Source organism: Equus quagga, chromosome 20, assembly GCF_021613505.1.
Source record: "Equus quagga isolate Etosha38 chromosome 20, UCLA_HA_Equagga_1.0, whole genome shotgun sequence".
Classification (NCBI taxonomy): Eukaryota; Metazoa; Chordata; class Mammalia; order Perissodactyla; family Equidae; genus Equus; species Equus quagga.
In genome coordinates this window covers 17,582,788-17,606,110 of record NC_060286.1, presented here as the reverse complement: position 1 = coordinate 17,606,110, position 23,323 = coordinate 17,582,788, and the positions used below count along the sequence as shown (strand labels likewise).

The window sequence follows — 23,323 nt, the reverse complement described above, 5'->3', positions numbered from 1 at the left end:
AGGGGTAAAGGGGCACATATATATGGTCACTGACAATAATGTACAACTGAAATTTCAATGTTATAAACTATTATGACCTTAATGAAATAAAAAAATAAAAAATACATATCTGTCTCTACTCTTCTTTTTCATGTTTTAATACAGTGTTTTACTCACCCTTCAGAAGAGAGAAGATAAAAGTGCATGTCGTCTTCTATTTCCTTGCCCCCTAAATCCCAACAGTTTGGTATATATCATTGTATTCTTCTAAATATCTTTCTAGACACAAACTAATATATAATCATTTCTGTTTTTCTGCAAACAATATAATCATACTATATTGTTGTGTGCATTTCTCCCTCATTATCATTAACATCTCTTCATGTCAACCCATAAAGTTCTGTTCTGTTCTTCACAATGCAGCAAACTATTATAATACAGTCATACAATAATTATTCAACCAACATTGACGGTTGGCTCCACATTTTATCTCTTACAAATAATGCTGAACACTCTTGGATATATAACTCTATGCATCTTTGCAAGTAATTTTATAACACAGATTAGTACTGCACGTAGCCACACTTTACCTCCAAATCATCCTCCAAAACTAGTGTACAAATTTATAGTCTTCCCACCAATATATGGATATTCCCTTTCCTCACAGCCTCACCATCACTGGAATAAATCAGCGCTTAAGTTATAGCAATCTGATAGGTAAAAACTACTGTCTTACTTCAATTTGCGTTTCCCTAATCACTAATGAGGTTGAGCATTTTTTTACCTGTTTACTAGACATTTCTTTAAAACAGTCTTAGAAACGTATGTCCTTCAGATTCACAGTTGTTCTTCCTCAGTGTTCTTTTGACTTAGTAAGTTAGGCTAATACAATACTCTATAAAATCTAAACTTCAATTTCAGAAAACACAGTACACTTAAAATATTTAGAAAGCTTTACAGGTAAAACAAATTACTAGGATGACTTCATATACTTAGCAAATAAGGTAATGGAAATGCTTTAAAATTTTAAGTAGGTATCAGCATAAATTAAATAGGAAAAATACAACTAATTTAAGATTATAAATGTGTTGAATTTTTTAATAATCTTTTTGTAATACTTTTTGCCCAAAAACAAAAACAAATATTCTACAAGGAAGGGGGTGGGAGCATATCTCCTTCTAAAACAGAGAGGGCTGCTGTCCTACTTACAGAGGCTCTTGTATTATCATTATAATACTCTATCTCAGCACTTTCTTAGGAGGGCAGTTGGTATTAATACCTGTTGAATAAATAAATTAATCAATGAATAAATCAGTAAACAAATAAAACTCTGAGGACCTCATTAAATAAATTTATTAAGACGCTATAGGGGAAGGGTGGGGGGAAAAAAAGCTACTACATGCCAGGTACTATGCTAGCACTGACCCAGTGCCTAGCCTCACAATTATAAAGATCAAGCCAAGAATTTAACTTTAGAATCATTTTTTCCCAAGTACTGGATGTAAAAACCATTAAAAAAAAAAAAAAAACTTCTATGTTCTTGGTGTTTAAACTATTTCATGGTTTTTAAATGTATGACTCATTCTGTGAAGAGTTAACCAGATTATGTTTAATTTTAGTTTAAGCCAATATACATTCCATTCACTTCTAATTTATCTATGAAGTATTTCCCTTTTACTTGGAACTGTTCAAAACTTGCTTATTCATAGGCTGAACTTCAAAGGTAAAGGTAATCTTAATAAGATAATAGCTCCTCCTATGGAAATTCAGAAAACAAACATTTCTGGTGATCTCTGATAAACACTAATGTTCACTTTAAACATCCTAAAACGAGAGTATCAGCCACTTATTTCAACATAAAGTTTTAGTTTTGACATACATGAAAATGATTCAGAATAAACTTTCATAACCAGAAACAAAGTTCATCAGTTTTTACTGATAGTCGATAAAGTGTAATACTGTCTTATAATAAATGATATAGATATTCAAAGTTGGTAGGTACTTTGTAGAATGAAGTAGGGAAGAGAGCTAGAGAGAGCTTTATTTTAAACGTGATGGTCAGGCCTCATCAAGGTGACATTTGAACAAAGACTTGAAAGAGGGTGAGGCAGGAAACCCTACTCACATCTGGGGGCAATAGCCTTCTGAGCAAAGGAAACAGCAAAAACAAAGAGCCTTAGGTGGGCATGGAGTTTTTGCAGGAGGAACAGCAAAGCCAACGGATGGAGCAGAATACTCAAAAGTAGAGGAAAGTCGGAGATAAATGGCGAGTGTTATTTGAGGAGAGGGTTCACAGAGTGTAGGGTTTTGTTGGCCACTATAAAAGGTTTTGTGTTTTACTCTGAGATGGAAAACATTTGAAAGGTTTTTGACTTGATTTACATTTTAAGTGTCACCGGCCACTTGAGTTAAGGTAAGACTGGGGGAGAACAAGGGTAGAAGCAAGAGACTACTGCAATTATCCAGACAAGAGAAGGTGGTCTGGAAAAGCTGGTAGCAGTGAAATGAGTAACTAAGTTTTAGATTCTGGATATACTCTGAAGGTATCCAATTGTTGAGGGATTGTGCGTGGAGTTTAAGAAAAAGAGAGACACAGTCATTATTTTATTAGTACTGAAATGACTTAAATAGCATCTTGAAAATATTTCAATAGAAGTCCTTCACTTTTAGAAGGCTCAAGGCACTTTTACTTGCTAAGTATGAAACTTTATGGCTCAAAGTAACAAAAACAAGCACCTAAGACGAAGTGTTCCCTATCTCTAGTGAGGCAGTGGTCATACAGGTTTAAGAATTTGTCAGAATTCACTGAAATTAAAATGGGTGCATTTTATTGTATGTAAATTTTATCTCAATAAATTTGGTCCTAAAAAAACCAAGCTTCTGGGGCCGGCCCCATAGCCAAGGGTTAAGTTCGTGCACTCTGCTTCAGCAGCCCAGGGTTTCACCAGTCCGGATCCTGGGCGCAGACATGGCACCGCTCCTGAGGCCATGCTGAGGCACGTCCCACATAGCACAACCAGAAGGACCTACAACTAGAACATACAACTATGTACTGGGGATCTTTGGGGAGAAGAAGGAAAAAACAAGATTGGCAACAGATGTTACCTCAGGTGCCAATGTTAAAAAAAAAAGCCAAGCTTCTAAGATTTATCTCTACCACTCAACATACACACGCATTCTGCTTTTCTCTTTTTCACTTTTTTCTCTTTACCCTCTTAAACCACTCTTTTTTCCAGCACTCTGAGAATACCATTACTGCTTATAAGCATTCCTCCACTGCAGATTTATCCCGACAGAAAGAAAATATTTCATCAGGGATAGATTTACAAGCTAACTCCATCAAGACACTGTGTGTCAAATTTCTGAAATGGTAAGAGACCAATAAACCAATAGATAGATTCTCCACAGCAAACACTCATATCCAACTTATTAATTCATTCAATAAATATCTAGCTCCAATTATGTGATACGTTCTTTTCCAAGTATTATTTTTACTAGTTCTGAAAGAGCAAATGTTGTTATTATATAAAGTTATACAGCCAGTCCAGTGGCTCTACATTGACTATAAATAATTATTAGTGTAGCATGTACTGTTTCCTACTCTGACAGCCTGCAAGGTACAATGGACTGACATAACTGCCCCAGCCTAAGCAAAGCAAGCCCTTCAAAATACCATTTCTCACACTGAATTTCCACACACCTGGAGTCTTCAGGAGCTATTCCTAGGAAAAAGTGTTCCATGTCCAAAGAAGAATGGGAAATACTCAATTAACAAAAAGTTTCTTTTACAGGAAAGCTTGTTGCAGAAAATACTCATGTTCTGAGTCTCCAAAAAGGGAGCTGATCTTTTTCTGAGACTTCCAGTTTGCTATTTTACCATTTTCAATGATTAAAAAGCAATACTCTATAAAGATTAGTGGTAGTATGGAGCTGGGGTGAGAACACAGTGACTTGTAAACAGGAAACAGGTATCCTTTTGGGGTAATGGTTGCACAACTCTGTACATTTACTAAAAATCACTGAATTGCACACTTACAACAAGTGAATTTTATGTCAATTACACCTTGGTAACGCTCCTTAAAAAAAAAAAAAGCAATACCAATTCAGGACAATTTCAGGCAAAATTCAATTAAGACCTGTAGGTTAGACAATATTGTATCAATATTAACTTCCTGACTTTGATCACTGTACCGTTGTTAAAGAAGAGAACATCCTTGTTTTTAGAAAACAGACATCTAAGTATTTGGGGTGAAGGGGCACCACATCTGCAACTTACTAGCAAAACATTTCACAAGAAAATCATGGAGGAAAGGGAAGAGAAGGATGAAGCAATTGGTAAAATGTTAACATTTGGGGAATCTGGGTGAAAAGTATTTGAGAATTCTTTGTACTATTCTTGTATCTTTTTAAGTTTGAAATTAAGTCAAAATAAAAAATTGAAAAAAGCAGTATCAATAATTCTGGTTAGTGGAAATATTAAGTTTTTATTTTCTTAAGTTTCAAAATTCAAAAAAAAGGTAAAAAAGCTATTCAGAAACTTTAAGGAGCATCCCATCAAAATCCTCTTTTATGAATGGCAGTAGTAGTAGCAGCAAAGACTAACAAGAGATTAAAAAAATAAACAATGTTTTTCTAAGACATTAAAAGATTCAATAATTACTTTTGCATTCAAAGTTATAAATCACGTGTAAACGAGAAAAGTACTGTAGTTAATCTGTCTGTGGCCAAAAAAGGAAATTGAAAATCCCAAACTTAAATCTGAAGTAGTTACCCAATATTGAAATGTACTCATTTTATTTAAAAAATATGTTTAGAGCCTTAAGACAGTGGAATAAAAAGATAGCAAGCCACAAAATTTTTAAAAACTTAGCCAAAATTATTTTTAAGGTATGGTGCCAATATCCAATAGTGGGGCAATAAAATTTTCTTTCTAAAAGTTTTGGTAACCTACCAAAAAAAAAGGAAAAAGAATCCACTTTGGGGACCAAAAAGGAAATTTGGTGACCCCAGAAGATGAATTATTTAACAAAAATATCAACTAACATTTTTATTTACTTTTGTTTACAAAAGCCTTCAACATTTATTATTCTCATTTAATCTCCCGAATTACCTGGTGTAGATCTATTATTCTCCTTTTACAGATGAAGAAGCTAACTTGTCCAAGGGAACACAGGAAGTATATAGGGACTCTAAGGTCCCCCCATCCTGAAATTTCCAATCCAAAGGCTGTTTTCACTGTATCACAATGCCTCTTTCTAGTAATAACATGAAAATGTGAAACTTCTTATTAACGATTGACTTTATTTATAAAAGTCTATCCAGAGTACACTGGAAGAAATGTTAGAGTCAGGGTTAGGCTCCTGTACGTCACTGGAAATTCTTAAGCAACAAATAATATTAGTTAATATGGACTAAACACTACATTACCTGCGTATTGCACCAAGGATTTTACACACGTTTTTGCCAACTAATCCCCAATCCCAACAACCAATAAGATGAATTCGAATAGTATAGTGTCTACTTGAATCATGAGGAACTGATGCCTTTCTAGATCTCTGAATGTTTTTTGAACCAATCTTTTAAAACGTAAAGCTCCCAAGACAATATGAAAATTGTTTATACACTACTGCCAACTACCTAATTCACAGTCCTTCACACTACAGCAGTCTGGTGCAAGAGAAGTCCAATCTCTTCCCTTCTTTTGGTCTGCTCCTCTCTGCCCAGTATCAAAACGGCTTTTCCATGGCAATATAAATCCATATTACATAACTTCAAAATAATCTTCACACTCCTAGATCTATTTCGAAAAACGTATTTAGAAAGTTGTATTGAAGACCAAAGGGTGAGAAAGTAACACATTTTAATGTGGAGCTTGGCAATCGCCTAGAATGAATGGAGATACAGTTTACTGCAACCTTCAATGGAGGAAGGGGGCAGGACCACGATACTCATCACAGTCTTAGATAAGCAACCCAGAAGAGTGCTAAAAAGGGTGGGCATTATCTACATTCGGGGTGGGGTAGGGGGTCAGCTCACTTCGGTGGCGGGCTCGAGACCAAAGAGAAGAGGAAGGGAAAGAAATTCATTGGTGGCCAGCACCTTGCTAAACAGGGTGGGCGCTGGCTGGCTTCAGGCAGAGCCTGGGGCAAGTGTGTCCTAGGCCCGGAAATCTACCGTGGGGCTCCGCAGGCTCGGGCTAGAAAAGAGCCTCAGGAAAGGGCTCCCCAGGGGCTGGCCGACTGTTCTGTGGCAACCGTGGAGCCCAGAATGGGCCGAGGCGATCCACTGTGTGGCGAGCCACGGAAGGGAAAAGGGAAAGTGGGCGACAATGCAAGGAGGGAAGCTCTGGCGGTAGGTCCGGCAGCCAAGGGCTCCTGACGGGCCCACTGGTTTCCGAGGCCTCAGAGAAGCGGAGAAACCCAAGCCTCGTGCCGTCCCCTCCCCCACCCTGCCCCCCCTCACCCCCATTCCACCTCGGCCCTTTCGCAGCCTCCCCGGCTTTCCCTCCCCCAGCCGAGGTACCCGGTCTCCCGGTTTCCACACGCGTTCAGAGGCATGAACTCACCCGCCGCTGAGGAAACGGTACTGTCTTCAAGGCCTTCCGGGCTCCAGGTTACGAGTGGGCTCCACCGGTTCGAGGCTTCTGCGCGCCGCTCACCGGTAGACCGCTCCCGAAGCGCCTACTCGCACAGGCCGCAAACACAGCCGCGCTGCGCGGGGAGCCTGTGGAGGTCTTCCTCTTGCCCGGCGTGCACTGCGGCCGGGGGAGTGGAGAGAAGAATCATAGAGAAGAATGTATAGAGATAGTCTTCACTGTTGGCTCTGACTCACCACGCCGCGGCAAAATAACCATAGAGAAGGAGCATCTAGTGGGGACTAGAGAGGCTCAAGCTGTAAATTACGACCCACCCTGCCATTTTTGATTGGAGCTGATTGAATCTTATGACTACGCGACGCCATCTTGAGGTCAAGGTTCCGGCTGGGCACGGCGTGAGGGCTGTTAGAGGATTTCTCACTTTTTGTAGTTTGTGTTTTGGGTGTTAGAACCTTGCCCTGTGATTGAGGTTCGGTGGACTGATAACTGGACATCACCCAGCAACTCAGTAGAAACCCCAAGGGCTGATCTTTCCCTAGAAAACAGCTGCGCTTGATACCAAGAGATACTTGGCAAAGGTCGTGATGGTTTTTCAAAAGGTGCACGCACACGCACAAAAAGCATATTATGCGCGCGGTTGGGGCCAAAAGAGGTGGCCAGAAGATATTTGAAATACTTAAAACGGTCTGTAATAACATTTAACACACCTTTCATTCTGTAATGTAAACGTGCTAAAAAGGATTTAACTTATTAGCATAATGGAAATAAACTAATCACGAATGATTAGATTATACAATTTAGGGACTTTATGGTCAGTATCTATGTACAAGCCTTTGTTTCTCAAATGCTTGCTTCTCAGAAGCTTATAATTTATTCAATATAAAATTGTCTCCCTGAGTCCCTGGTGCAGAGCTAAGAGCTGGGAGTAGGAAGGTAAATGGGATTGAGATGTTACTCCTGTTGAGGAGGAGCTGCAAATAACGTGGAATAGCTGACACTCTGACCACTGTATATAAAATTGAAACGTACCTATCTGCTTTTCCTATTTAATTTTACTCTATAGGACTTACCACCATCTACTGTAATATATATTTTTCTTATTTATTTTATGGTTTGTGCCTACCTACTAGAATGTAAACTCAAGGAGTGCAGTGATTGTTTTGTTCGCGGCTGTGAATGAAATGCCTAGAACAACGCCTGGTCATAGCAAGTGCTCAATAAATGTCGAATGAAATAAATGATTACATAGGAGTACCAACAGAACATAAAATGCAGTGGGAGACTAATGGGAAAGGCTGTAACATTATTACCGTCTAAAATTTACATCCATCTGTATTTCTGCTTGCTAGGTCTCCTTACCATTAAGTAGGGCTAATAATACCTACTCTCAAGAGCTATTGCAAGGATTAAATTAACTGATGGATGCGATGCAGTTTGTTCAGGAAAGTGCTAGTCAAACGCTAGTTACATTTTACAAATAGTTTGTAACCTTTTCTCACAACCAAAGGCATAAACACAGGAATCCTCTCAGGCTACTCTGTATCCCTTTGTATTGTTAAAAACATTGTACACAAATTCATGTATAATTTGTATAATAAAATAAAAACCTTAGAGAGAAGTCATCTCAAGGAACAATTTGCTAACTTTCCTGTAGTATACATTTGTTATGTTTAACCAGCATCCATTCCCTTGCCTTTGGTAATGGCACTCCAAATCCCCTAAAAAGAAACCATCCTTCCTTTACCCCAGATCTTTGTAGTTTAGGTAGGAAGTCCCAACTCTAGCCATACCTCTTAGGACACAGAGATAGACTTATAACCCAGTCAAAGCCTGGTAATATAGCCCTTACATTGTACCAAGAACTTTTTAAAGCATCTTGCAAATATCAGCAATTTTAATCCTCACAGCAACGCACTGAAGTAGGAACTATTTTGATACAGATGAAGAAACTAAGGCTTGGAGAGCTTAAATAACTTGCCCAAGTTTATGTATTTAGTAAGTAATGGAGCCAGTCTGGTTCCTGAGCCCATCCAGGAATACTACTAAAAAGAGGCGTGGGGGTGGGGATGGGGAACTCTATCTTTTTCACTTAATTTAAATTTGGGAGGATTTAAGCTCGGAACTACTGGGCATACAAATGAAATCATCAGAGAAGAAAGCAGAGCTAAGAAGTGAGAGATTTTTGACAATATCATTGGAGAACATGGATTCAGCCATTCTTGAAGCCAGTTATGCTTCTAGGCATCTCAGTATGTATGTCAATAAATTCCTTTTCCTAAATCAGTTTGAAATGAGTTTTCTATCCCTTCAACAGAAAGAGCCCTAAATGATATACTTGTATATCATTTGCAGAAAATAAGCCAGGCCATTCACCTGCAGTGACAGTCAAGCACCTCCTGAGGAGTTTTTCCTCACAAGCCCTTGCTGAGGAAAGTGGCTATAGATAATTGATTTGGATATTGGTGGCCATATTATGTGCATTCTGATCCTTTTGCTATGACACATCTGACCCAACCAGTCAGCAGAATATCATGTGACCTGTCAGGAAAACAGCCTTAGCAGGAAAAACATTCTTTAGTTGGACCAAGCAGATCCTCTCAAGAATTTAAACTGGAGGTGTAGGGGAGTCAATGAATTGATAGTAAAAGAGAAATGGAATGGTAAGTGATAGAGATGGTGAATCATATCAAAGACAGAGGGTCACTAGAATAGGCATCTCTGTGCCCTGCATTGGGAGGAGGAAATTATTCAAATACTTGTCGAGGCACCTGAGCTGTCATCAGAACTGCTGGAGCTAAGGCAGGATCCTGATGAGATTCAGTCTCCCAGAGTTCCAGCCATGTTGCTTTAGCTCCTGCTTCATCGTTTCAGGGCGTACATCACTGTATGATAATCATGTTTCTCACATAGTCTACCTATTAGACATTATGTTCCTTCAAGGAAGGGACCGTGTGTTTATTCACCTTTAAATGGCCAACTAGACACATATCATTTACAAAATTAATATCTGATTTTTTAAAAATCACAACAAAATATCTTTAAAATACAACAAAATAATTTTAAACAGCCAGATATCAGTTTTTTTCTCCAGCTCTCTGCCTAGAGCTCTAATTCAGGCTACTTTGTCATCAAGATGCAGACTTTATGTGAATTCAAACAGCTGCCACTTGGCATTATTAAAATATCTGTGTAATTATAGAAGATAGATATATTGTGTTAGACCTTCTAAAGTTATCGAAAAACAAGTAATAATATTGGGTAGAAGAGGAAATAAGTGTTTAAAAAGAGGCAATTTTCCATATAAAGTGATGAGTTAGAATATGTTTTTGGGTCGTAGCCTTGAAAAATAGAAAGTCTGTTGAAATGTTATGACAGAAATATGCAAAGTATTGGTAGCAGCACTTAGCCCAGGCTGGGAATCTGGGGAAGTCAGAGAAGGCTTCCAGGAGGAAGTTATTATCCTGAACTGTGTCTTAACCAGGACAACAGAGGGAGCACAAATGATGGATAAAATATGAAAAGTGTCCCCCTTTATTAGTAATCATAGAAATGCCAATACCATAGCAGGATATCACTTTAAAGCCATTTCATTGGTAAAAATTAAGAAGTCTGCTAATACAAGGATGTAAAATAACAGGAACACTTAGATATTGCTGGTGCAAGTTTATATTGGTACAACCACCTTGGCATAACCTAGAATAATAAAGGATGTGTTTTCCCTATGACCCAGCAGTTCCATTCCTAGGTTTATATAGAGAAACCTTTGCATATATGAACCAGGACACACGTTAAGCAATATTCATAGCACCGTTATTCATAAAGGAAAAAAATATGGGAAATTACTCAAATGTCTGACAAGAGAATGGATAACATTTTCAAAAAGTCACATAATGAGCATTATATAAAAATAGAATGAACAAATTGCAGTTACACGCATGAGCTATTGAGTGAAAAAAGCAAGTCGGAAGTCTATATATTGTACAATACCATTATTATACAGATAAAAAGTTGACACAAGTAATAACATATTGTTTAAAGAAACATATATATGTGATAAAACTATTTTTTAAAATCAAAGGAATAATTAATTGAAAATTCAGGGTAGTGGTTGCCTCTTGGAATTACTATTTCCCTCCTAGAGGGAACAAAGGTGATGAGACTGCAAAAAAAATATAGGTAGCCTCAATGGTTTTGGTAATGTTCTAGCTCATAAATTCAGGGGTGAGTTTACTGGTTTTCATTTTATTATTATGCTTCATAATTTACATAGGCATTACATATATTTTCAACATAGCAAATATACATAAATTTAAATTAAAAATAAATTATGCAGGGCCGGCCTGGTGGTGCAGTGGTTAAATTCACAGGTTCCGCTTCTTGGTGACCTGGGGTTGGCCGGTTCGGATCCTGGGTGCTGACATGGCACTGCTTGCTACACCATGCTGTGGTAGGTGTCCCACATATAAAGTAGAGGAAGATGAGCACGGATGTTAGCTCAGGGCCAGTCTTCCTCAGCAAAAAGAGGAGGATTGGCAGCAGATATTAGCTCAGGGCTAATCTCAAAAAAAAATAAAATTAAATTAATTATAAATAAATAAATTATGCAACTGTTTCTATATATGTATAGAAATACATGATTTTATTGTGCTTTTTAAAATTTTACATAAGTGGAATCATAAAGTTATTCAACTTTCACTCATTAACAGGGCTAGGGGCTTTTTAAAAAATGATAATCCATATATAGAAATCTACCTCATTTAAAAAACTGATCTACCTCATTTTTAAAATGGCCACATTGTCACAGTGTGAGGACTAGAAAGTTTTCGGAAGCAAGTAATAGACAACCCAACTCAAACTGGCTTAAACAGTAAGGAACATGTTGGTTCATCCAGCAGAAAGACCAGATAGGCTGCCCTTCAGGGTTGGATGATCCAGAGATCCAATAATCTTATCAAGAAAAAGTTCTTCCTGTCTTGCTTTTTTCCTGTCTCTCTGCTCCACCGTCTCTGTGTGGGCCTCATTCTAAGGCTGGCTCTCCTCACGGTCATAGGATGGCTACATTGAGCCCTCATGCTTTTTAATTCACCAGAGAGAGTAAATGGGTTTCAGAAACTCTCCCAGAAGATCAAGGAAGAACTTTCCAGAAACCCCAGGAACCCAAATTGAGTCTCACCTAAGCTGAGTTTCTTGCTCTTGCCGGAAACAATCATTGGCAAGATAGATGCAATTACCCTTAGACAATCAGGCCTATCTCTTGGGCTAAGGATGAAGTTACCTTTCTCTGAAATCCAACCTCTATACTGGGAAAATGTGGATATCTGAACAAAATTTGAATTCTGTTAGAAAAGAGGAAGAGGGAAATGGATACCGAGAAGGCAAGAATCGTCTACTATACAGTTTATTTACTCATTCCCTTATTTGTGGACATTTGCTTCCAATTCATGTACATTTAAAGAATCCTGCAGTTACCATCTTTATACACATTTCCTTCAAAATGTGTGTCGATAATTCTCTAAGAGTGATATGTAGGAGTGGAAAGGCAAGGTAGATGGGTATGCTAATTTCTAAATTTGAATAGACACTACCAAATAGCTCTTCAAAAGGCTATACCAATTACATTTCTACAAATGGTTTAAACTTAAATATATATATATACACCCCTCTAATGGAAGACAATGACATTTAATTTAGTTTAACTTTCATTTCCCTGACTTCTCCTAGTGAAGATATCTTTTCCTACAACTGTTATCTGAACCTAGTCTCCACCAATCCAATGAAACGACATCTACATTTTTGCTAAGTCTAGTGGACATTTCTTAGCCTTTATCTTATTTTACTCCTCTAGCATCTAACACTTCTGACCACTACACTTGGACAACTCCTCTTTCCTTGGCTTCAGCATCCCACACTTTTCTTCCTACCACTCTGCTTCCTCCTCCGTTTCCTTAGAAGGGTCCTTTTCTGTTCACATCTTGAAATGTTGGTGTTCCTCAGGGTCCTGTTGTGGGCCTCCCACTCTTCTTACCCTAAGTGATTCCGCAGCTGACTCCTCTACTCACAGGGCTTCAACAACCTTCTGTTCCCAGATCAATATCTGTAGCCTAGATCACCTGAGTTCCCTTCTCTTATTGGCCAGCTTCCTACTGAGTATTTCCACCAGAATATTCTCTGGGCACTTCATGGGCAAAACCACACTCATTATTGTCTCCCCTGTTTTTCAGTTTTTTAAAGTAAAATTCACATAAAACTCACCATTTTAAAGATTCTTAAATGTTTTACAATTCAGTCACTTTCAGAACGTTCACAATATTGTGTAGCAATCACCACTAATTCCAGAACATTTTCATCACCCCAAATAGAAACTCCATACACACTGAGCAGCTGCTCCCTATTACCTGCCCCCCGCAGCCACTGGCAACCACTAATTGGCTTTCTATTTCTATAGATTTGCCTATTCTGGGGATTTCCTATAAATGGAATCATAGAATATGTGGCCTTTTGTGTCTGGCTTCTTTAACTTAGCATGTTTTAAAGGTTCATCTATTTTGTACCATGTGACAGTACTTCATTCTTTTTTATGGCTAAATAATATGCTGGTGTATGGATATGCCACATACTATTTACCCATTCATCAGTTAACGGACATTTGGGTTGTTTCCATCATGAATAATGGTGCTATGTACACTTGTGTACAAGTTTTTGTTTGAACATATGTTTTCACTTCTCTTAGATATATCATTAGAAGTGGAATTGCAGATTATATGGTCGTCCTATGTTTAACTTTTTAAGGAAATGCCAAACTGTTTTCCACAGCAGCTGCACCATTTTATATTCCCACTAGCAAAGTTTGAGGATTCAAATTTCTCCACATCATTGCCACCACTTGTTATTCTCTGAGTTTTTTTCTAATTATATCTGTCCTAGTGGGTATGAAGTGATATCTCATTGAGGTTTTGATTTACGTTTCTCTAATGTCTATTGATGTTGTGTATCTCTTCATGTGCTTCTTGGCCATTTGTGTATCTTCTTTGGAGAAATATCTATTTAAATCCTTTGCCTATTTTTAATTGGGATATTTGACTTTTATTATTAAGTTTTAAGATTTCTTTATGTATTCTGAATATTAGACCCAGATATATGATTTGCAAATTTTTTTTTCCATCCTGTAGGTTGTCCTTATACTTTCTTTGCAGTGTCCTTTGATGCACAAAACTTTTTAATTTTTTTTTAAGATTTTATTTCTCCTTTTTCTCCCCAAAGCCCCCCAGTACACAGTTGTATATTTTTAGTTGTGGGTCCTTCTAGTTGTGGCATGTGGGACGCCACCTCAGCATGGCTTGATGAGCAGTGCCATGTCCATGCCCAGGATCCGAACTGGTGAAACCCTGGGCTGCCAAAGCAGAGTATGCGAACTTAACCACTAGGCCACGGGGCTGGCCCCAAAAGTTTTAAATTTTGATGAAGTCCAATTTATTTATTTTTTTCTTTGCTTGTGCTTTTGGTGTCATATTTAAGAAGCTGTTGCCTAATCTAGGGTGTCTTAGTCTGTTCAGGCTGCTATAACAAAGTACCACAGACTAGATAGCTTATAAACAGAAGAAATTTACTGCTCTCAGCTCTGGAAGGTAGAAGTGGAAGGTCAGAGTGCCAACATGATCAGAGGAGACCCCACTTCTGGGTTGCAGACTTACTGTATCTTCACGGGGCAGAAGTGGCTAGGGAGCTGTGGAATCTGTTTTATAAGAGCACTAATCCCATTTGTCAGGGCTCCACCCTCATGACCTAATCACTTCCCAAAGACCCCACCCACTAATATTATCACCTTTGGGGGTGGGATTTCAACATATGAATTTTGGGGAAAACAGACATTCAGACGTTAGCACAAGGTCATGAAGATTTAGATCTATATTTTTTCTAAAAGTTTTATGCTTTTAGCTCTTACCTTTAGGCCTTGGATTCATTTGAGTTAATTTTTGTGTATATTGTGATATAGGGATCCAAATTCGCTCTTCTGCATGTGGATATCCTGTTATCCCAGCACCAATTGTTAAAAAGACCGTTCTTGGGCCTGGCTGACATACAGATGCCCAGCAGGTACATCAAAAGGTGCTCAACATCATTAATGATCAGGGCAATGCAAATCAAACCACTGTGAGATATCACCTCACACCTGTTAGAATGGCTATTATCAAAAAAAAAAAACCCAAGAAATAACAAGTGTTAATGAGGATGTGGAGAAAAGGGAACTCTTGTGCACTGTTGGTAGGAATGTAAATTGGTGCAGCCACTATGGAAAACAATATGGAGGTTCCTCAGAAAGCTAAAAATAGAAATACCATACAATCCAGGTATCCCACTACTGGGTATTTATCCAAAGAATATGAAATCAACAATACAAGAGATTTATGCATCCATATGTTCATTGCAGCATTATTCACAATAGCCAAGATGTGGAAGCAACCCAAGTGCCCATCAATTGATGAACAGATAAAGAAGATGTGGTATATATATATAATGGAATACTACTCAGCCATAAAAAAAGACAAAACCATCCCATTTGCAACAACATGGATGAGCCTTGAGGGTACCATGTTAAGTGAAATGAGCTAGACAAAGACACTGTATGATTTTACTCAGATATGGAAGATAAACAAACACATGGATAGGGAGAACAGATTAGTGGTTACCAGAGGGGAAGGGGATGGGGGGTGGGCAAAAGGGGTAAAGGGGCACATATGTATGGTGATGGATAAAAACTAGACTATTAGAGGTGAGCATGCTGCAGTCTATACAGAAACTGATATATAATAATGTATACCTGAAATCACACAATCTTATAAACCAATATGACCTCAATAAAATAATTTAAAAAAACAGAACTACCATATGATCCAATAACTTCTGGGTATTTATCTGAAGAAAATGAAAGCACTCCCTTGAAAATATATATGCACCCCCATATTCATTGTAGCATTATTTACAATAGGCAAGATATGGAAGAAACCTAAATGTTCCCCGATGGATGAATGGATAAAGAAATTATCCACTAATTAACATAAGGGAATATTATTTGCCCATAAAAAAGAATGAAATTCTGCCATTTGTGACAACATGGACGGACCTTGAGGGCGTTATACTATGTGAAATAAGTCAGACAGAGAAAAACAGATACCATAAGATCTCACTTACATGTGGAATCTAAAACAAAACAAAAAAAGAAAAACAAAACAAAAAAACCCCATCAAGCTGACAGGTACAGAGAACAGATTGGTGATTGCCTGAGGTGAAGGGTGGGAGGTAGGTGAAAATGAGTGAAGGGGGTCAAAAGTTACAAACTTCTCGGTATAAAATAAATAAGTCACGTGGGTATAATGTATAACATGGTAACTATAGTTAATAATACTGTACCGTATATTTGAAAGTTGCTAAGAGGATAAATCTTTTTTTTTTTTTTTGGAGGAAGATTAGCCCTGAGCTAACATCTGCTGCCAATCCTCCTCTTTTTGCTGAGGAAGACTGGCCCTGAGCTAACATCCGTGCTCATCTTCCTCTACTTTATATGTGGGATACCTACCACAGTGTGGCTTGCCAAGTGGTGCCATGTCCGCACCTGGGATCTGAACCAGCGAACCCCAGGCCGCCCAAGCAGAACATGCGAACTTAACTGCTGCGCCACCGGGTTGGTCCCCTGAGAATAAATCTTAAAAGTTCTTATCACAGGGAAAAAAATTTGTAACTATGTACGGTGATGGATGTTAACTAGACTTATTGTGATGATTATTTTGCAGTGTATACAAATATTGAATCATTATGTTGTACAGCTGAAATGAATATAATATTATATGCCAATTATGCCTCAATAAAAAAAGTGAGTTGAGAAGTGTCCCCTCCTCTTCTATTTTCTGGTAGAATTTGTGGATAATTGGCATTGTTCCTTCCTTAGGTGTTTGGTAGAATTGACCAGCAAATCCATCTGGGCTTGCAATTGTCTTTGTGGGAAGGTTTTAAACTGAAATTCAATTTAATAGATAAAGGGTTAGTCAGGTTATGTTTCTTTTTGAATCATATTTGGCAGTTGGTATTCTGTAAGGAATTTGGCCATTTCTTGTAAGTAGTTGAATTTATTGACATAAAGTTATTAATAATAATTCCTCATTATTTTTTTTTTTACTGTGGTAGGATTTGTAGTGGTTTTCTTTCCCATTTTTATAGTGGCATTTGTGTCTTTTCTCATTTTTTTCTAAGTCTAGGCATAAATTTACCAATTTTTAAAAATACTTTCAAAGAATCAGCTTTTGGATTCTTTTCTCTGTTGTTTTCTATGTCATTGATTTCTGCTCTTAATTATTTTATTCTCTCTGATTATTTTGGATTTAACTTGCTCTTGTTTCGTTTCATAAGATGATACCCTAAATAACTGATTCAAGATCTTTATTCTTTTCTGAGACAAATATTGTAGTCTACAAATTTTTCTCTAAGAATTTCCTTTACTTGTTGTGTTTCCATTTTCATTCAGCCCAGAATACTAATTTTCCTTGTGGCTTCTTTGACCAAAGCACTGTTTAGAAATGTGTTAATTTCCAAATATTTGGGGATTTTCCAGATATATCTGTTACAGATTTCCAGTTAAATCCACTGTAGTCAGAGAAAATACTTTATATTATTTCAACACTTCTAACTTTTATTTATTTATTTTTTGAGGAGGATTAGCCCTGAGCTAACATCTGCTGCCAATCCTCCTCTTTTTGCTGAGGAAGACTGGCCCTGAGCTAACATCCGTGCTCATCTTCCTCTACTTTATATGTGGGATATCTACCACAGAGTGGCTTGCCAAGCGGTGCCATGTCCGCACCGGGATCTGAACCAGCGAGTGAAACCTGGGCTGCCAAAGCAGAACATGCGAACTTAACCACTGTGCCACTGGGCCGGCCCCTCAATACTTTTAACTTTATTGAGATTTGTTTTATTGTCTAATATGAGCTATCTTTTTGGGGGGAGGGAGTGAGGAAGATTGGCTCAGGCCCAATCCTCTTTTTTTTTTTTAGAAGATTGGCACCTGAGCTAACAACTGTTGCCAATCTTCTTTTTTTTTTTTTCTGCTTTTTCTCCCCAAATCCCCCCTAGTACATAGTTGCATATTTTAGTTGTGGGTCCTTCTAGTTGTAGGACATGGGACGACACCTCAACATGGCCTGATGAGTGGTGCCATGTATTTGCCCAGGATCCCAACCAGAGAAACCCTGGGCCACCGTAGTGGAGCGCGAGAACTTAACCACTCAGCCACGGGGCAGGCCCACCAATCCTCTTTTTGCTTGAGAAAGATTGCTGCCGAGCTAACATCTGTGCCAGTCGTCCTCTATTTTGTATGTGGGATGCCGACACACCATGGTTTGATGAGTGGAGAGTAGGTCTGTGCCTGGGATCCGATTCTGCTGAAGCTGGACCTCGTGAACTTAAACACGCCACTGAGCCAGCCCCCTAATATGTTCTATCTTGATCAATGTCCTATGTGCACTTTAAAAGAATATATATTCTGCTATTGTTGGGCAGATAAATGTCACTGGGTTGTGTTGGTTAATAATGTTGTTCAGGGGCCAGCAGTTAAGCGCACACGTTCCGCTTCCGCAGCCTGGCGTTCCCCGGTTCGGATCCCGGGTGCGGACATGGCACCGCTTGGCAAGCCATGCTGTGGTAGGCATCCCACATATAAAGTAGAGGAAGATGGGGACAGATGTTAGCTCAGGGCCAGGCTTCCTCAGCAAAAAGAGGAGGATTGGCAGCAGTTAGCTCAGGGCTAATCTTCCTCAAAAAAAAAAAAAAAAAAGAATTTTCAAAGTATAACTTTTTCTGTCCTTTTACTTTTACTCTCTCTATTTCTTTATACTTAAAGTGGTTTTCTTGTAGACAGCATATAGTTGGGCCTTGCTTTTTTTTATGCAATCTGACAATTTTTTCCTTTTCTCTGTAGCGTTTAGATCATTTACATTTAATATGATTTTCATCATGGCTGGGGTTATATATACCATCTTGCTATTTGTTTTCTACTTGTTCTCTATGTCCTTTACTCCTTTTCCCATCATTTCCTGCCTTATTTTGGATTGAGTACTCTTTATTATTCAATTTTATTATGAATATTGTCTTATTTGCTATACATCTTTGTTTAGTTTTTTAGTTGATCTGCAGTTCACAATATATAGTTAACTAATCATAATCTAACTTCAAAAAACATACTACTACTCACAGGGAATTCACCACTGCATACTTCCATTCCCTCTCCCATCCCTTGCGCTATTATTTCCCTCCATTTACTCTACATTATAAACTACACAATGCATTGTTATTAATTTTTGTTTTAAATCATTACCTTTTAAAACTTTTTTTTTTGAGGAAGATTGGCCCTGAGCTAGCATGTGCTGCCAATCCTCCTCTTTTTGCTGAGGAAGACTGGCCCTGAGCTAACATCCGTGCCCATCTTCCTTCACTTTATATGTGGGATGCCTCCCATAGCATGGCTTGCCAAGTAGTGCCATCTCTGCACCAGTGATCTGAACTGGTGAACCCTGGGCTGCCAAAGCAGAACGTGCGAGCTTAACTGCTGCACCATGGGGCTGGCCCCTAAAGATGTTTTAACAGTAAGAAAAAATATATTTACGGGCCAGCCCCGTGGCCCAGTGGTTAAGTTCACGCAATCCACTATGGCGGCCCAGGGTTTCGCTGGTTGGGATCCTGGGCACATACATGGCACCACTCATCAGGCCACGTTGAGGTGGTGTCCCACGTACCACAACTAAAAGGACCCACAACTAAAATATACGACTATGTACTGGGGGGATTTGGGGAGAAAAAGCAGAAAGAAAGAAAAAAAGAAGATTGGCAACAGTTGTTAGCTCAGGTGCCAATCTTTAAAAAAAAAAAGAAAAAATATATTTATATTTATCCACATATTTGACATTTCTGTCATTCTTCATTCCTTTGTATTAATCTAAATTTCCCCCTGGTATCATTTTCCTTCTGCTTGAATAATGTTCTTCATCATTTCTTATAGTGCAGGTCTGTTTACAATGAATTCTCTGTGATTTTCTTTGTTTGAAAAAATCTTTGCCTTCCTTTATGATGACATCTTTACCAGTAAAGAACTCTAAATTGACAGTTTTTTTCATTCATTACTTTTTTTGTTTTAAAGATTGACACCTGAGCTAACAACTGTTGCCAATCTTCTTTTTTTATTCTGCTTTTTCTCCCCACAGCCCCCTGGTACATAGTTGTATATTTTAATTGTGGGTCCTTCTAGTTGTGGCATGTGGGATGCTGCCCCAACGTGGCCTGATGAGCAGTGCCATGTCCGCGTCCAGGATCTGAACCAGCGAAACCCTGGGCCGCCAAAGCTGAGCGCATGAACTTAACCACTTGGCCATGGGGCCGGCCCCTCATTCATTACTTTTAAGATATTGCTCTATTGTTTCCTGACTTACATGCTTTCTGTGAGAAGTCTGCTATCATTCTTGCTTTTGTTCCTCTCTGTCATGTGCCTTTTTCCCCTTGGCTATTTCATCACTCATTTTCAGCAATTTGATTGTAAGTTTCTTGCAGTGGTTTTCTTCATGTCTTTTCTGCTTGGCGTTCATTGAGCTTCTTGGATCTGTGAGTTTATAAGTTGCATCAAATTTGGAAAACTTTTGGCCATTTATTTCTTGAAATATTTTTTCTGTCCTTCTTCTTTCTCTCCTTTCTTTTGTGACTTTAGTTACACACACAATAGACTGCTTGATATCATGTCACAGATCACTGATGCTCTGTTCATTTTATGTTGGGCACATGCTCAGTAGCAAATGTTCACTCTTTTCACTGTTTTGGGGTGTCAATTCCAAATTCCCTGGGCAGAGAATCTGATTGGCATGCCTGGGGGTTAGGCTGATATAATACAAACGTGTTTGGTCCAGACCCACCTCTGTGGGTTGATGTGGCAGTTTCCACAGAAAGAAAAAGTAATTATTCACTGAGAAAATACTTCATAAATTATCTATGTTGCCTCCTCTAACAACTATAGAGCTTCAAAAAAGTTAATCAGTTTGCAGGTCCAAATGACATATGGTCACACCTCTTTATCCACGGAGGGGATTGGTTCCAGGACCCCCTATGGATACCAAAATCTGCAGATGCTCATGTCCCTTAGCTGGCCCTCTGTATCTGCAGGTTCCACATCTGTGATTTCAACCAACTGTGGATTGTTTATGTGGATATGGAGGCCCTATTGTTTTAGCCTTAGTAGTAAAAATCAAGGGGCAATATTTGAATATCGCCTGAATTCCTATGTTGAATACAACTTTTGTTTTCCTATGTTGAATACATATTTTTAGTTTATTTTCTCAACTCATGGTATAGTTCACAGGAGCCTTTTCACAAAGAAAAAAATTTTAATTTGATGAGATCTACTTTTATCAATTATCTCCTTTATGAATTGTGCTTTTGGCATTATGTCTAAGAATTCTTTACCCAGCCTAGGTCCTGAAGATTTTCTATGTTTTCTTTTAAAAATTTTATAGTTTTTTGCATTTTATGATTAAATCTATGATCAGTTTTGAATTATTTTTGTGTAATTATGTATGAGGTTCAGGTTGAGGTTATTTGCCTATTTTTTGTCCAGCACCATCCTTCCTTTAGGATAGAGGAAAGACACCCTTCCTGTAGTGAACTGAATTGCTTTTGTACCTTTGTCAAAAATTGGTTGGGTGCATTTCTCAAAGCCGAGAAATGGAGAAGGAAACAAGGTCTTGAGCATGTTATCTGATTCCCAGATTGAGTTTTGGCTGAAACAGTAATAGCTCAGATTGTTCAGTTATGTGAGCCAATACATTTTTTTAATTGATTAAGGCAATTTGATTTGCAATTTCTGTCTTAACTAATGGAGAAATATAGAGCTCATGGGTCAGCAGGACTTAAATATAATCTGATGAAATTTCAAGAAAAACTATCAACCAGAAGTGGAGTAAGTCTGCCATTTAAGAGTTGATAAAGCAAGGTCCTCTTGGCAAAATAAAGATTGCCTCTAACGGACATTTATTGTTATTTTGTGGTCTGACATCGACCTCTCTTCCTTTTGGGGGTAATTTCCCATTATGTCACGCTTCACATTCTAGAAATCAAGAGAAAAAAGATCCTCCCTCACTCTACTTCCCTCACATCCAGGCCATAGGTATATGATCCATATGAGATGACTAGATTCTCGTGTCCCCAGGATTTTGAATCTTGAGAGAGAGATGTAAACATGCAGACACAGTTTAGAAATTATTCACAGCAGCACTGCTGTATTAGTTTTACGTTACTGCTATCACAAATTATCACAAATTTAATGGCTTAAAATAATATAGGTTTATTATATTATAGTTTTACGGGTCAGAAGATGGACACAAGTCTCACCGGGCTGAAACCAAGGTGTTGGAAAGACTGTGTTCCTTTCCGAGACCATAGAGGATAATTTACTTCCTTGTCTTTTCCAGCTTCTAGAGGCCCTCAGCATTCCTTGGCTCATGGCCCCCTTTCTCCATCTTCAAAGTCAGAAACTCTGACTCTTTCTGTCATTACTTCTGTCTTTGACCACAGCCAGGAAAAGACGCTGCTCTGTGATTACATTGGGCCCAGCTGGATAACCCAGGATAATCTTCCCATCTCAGGGTCTTTAACCTTAGTCATATGTGCAAGTTCCTTTTGCCATGTAACATGACATATCTACAGGTACTGGGGATTAGGATGTGGCCATCTTTGGGGGACCATTATTCTGCTTACCATAGTTGCCATCATAGGGAGTGCAGTGCAAAGGTGCTCAGTGGAGACAGTGCTAATGATGGTGGCGTATCCTGACTTCCTATGGTGAGAACTTGGTTGTGATTCCCGCTAACTGCCTCCCTTGTTTCTGAGCAGTTTTTGAGCTAGGTTTTCCAATTTTTTCAACAATTCTAAGATACCTAATAGCCTTCCAACAAATTAGCTTTCTTTTAAAATTATATTGAGTGAATTTCTGAGCTCTGTCTTGCCGGGTAGCCATGTAATGTCAAGGATAAAGGTAACTTTAAAAGAATTCAATTATTCTGGTTCCATGAGCAAAGACCATCTCCAACAGAAGGTCTACACATGTTAGCCTTTGACCATAATATTTAATTGATCTGACTACTTTCCTCTTGTTCTGATTCTACACTCACCAAGCACCCTTTCAGTAGGCTTTTCCTATAGGACCAATATCATGAGAATAAATGTGCTAACTGTGTCGTTTGAGCATTTCAGTCTGGGTAACAGTAATATCTCATTGTAAACTGTGGGATTGGCATCTTCAGTCTGGTAAGCTTGTATTAGTGTGTGTCCACCACTAAGAGATGGATCCACTCTAGATAAAATCAAATTTCCGTGCCTGCAAGGCTGAAGGTAGGATTCTAGCATATTTTACCAAGGAAATGAATGCCATCTCTTAGCAACATTTGGGGAACAGACTTGGCTTAATACGCAGTGGATACCTGGATGTAGCCACATGAATTTAGGAGTGCGTATTTTAATAGCTGAAGACCAATTGTGTGTGTGTGTGTGTGTGTGTCTGTCTATCTGTCTGTTTATACTCAGGACTCCCTTTAACGGGGAAGTTAAAGGGGAGAAGCCTGGAAACTTGTCTTCTACTTGTTTTGTAATTCCAATTATCTGTTAAGAGGTTTTTTTCCCATGATTATTGACATATTGCACTTACACAGTAAAAAAAATTCCACG

The 23,323-nt window shown here is 38.4% G+C and overlaps 1 protein-coding gene across 2 annotated transcripts in view; it reads right to left on the bottom strand.

The window, feature by feature from the left end:
* Positions 1-6,757, bottom strand: part of RBM25 (RNA binding motif protein 25) — a 59,921-nt gene extending 53,164 nt beyond the window's left edge. The window contains exon 1 of one of the 2 annotated variants that reach the window (XM_046647240.1): positions 6,545-6,757. The gene's annotated coding sequence lies outside the window, so the exon portion shown is untranslated. The remainder of the gene's footprint in view (positions 1-6,544) is intronic. The other variant, XM_046647241.1, reaches the window with a different exon arrangement.
* Between the last annotated feature and the right edge of the window lie 16,566 nt (positions 6,758-23,323).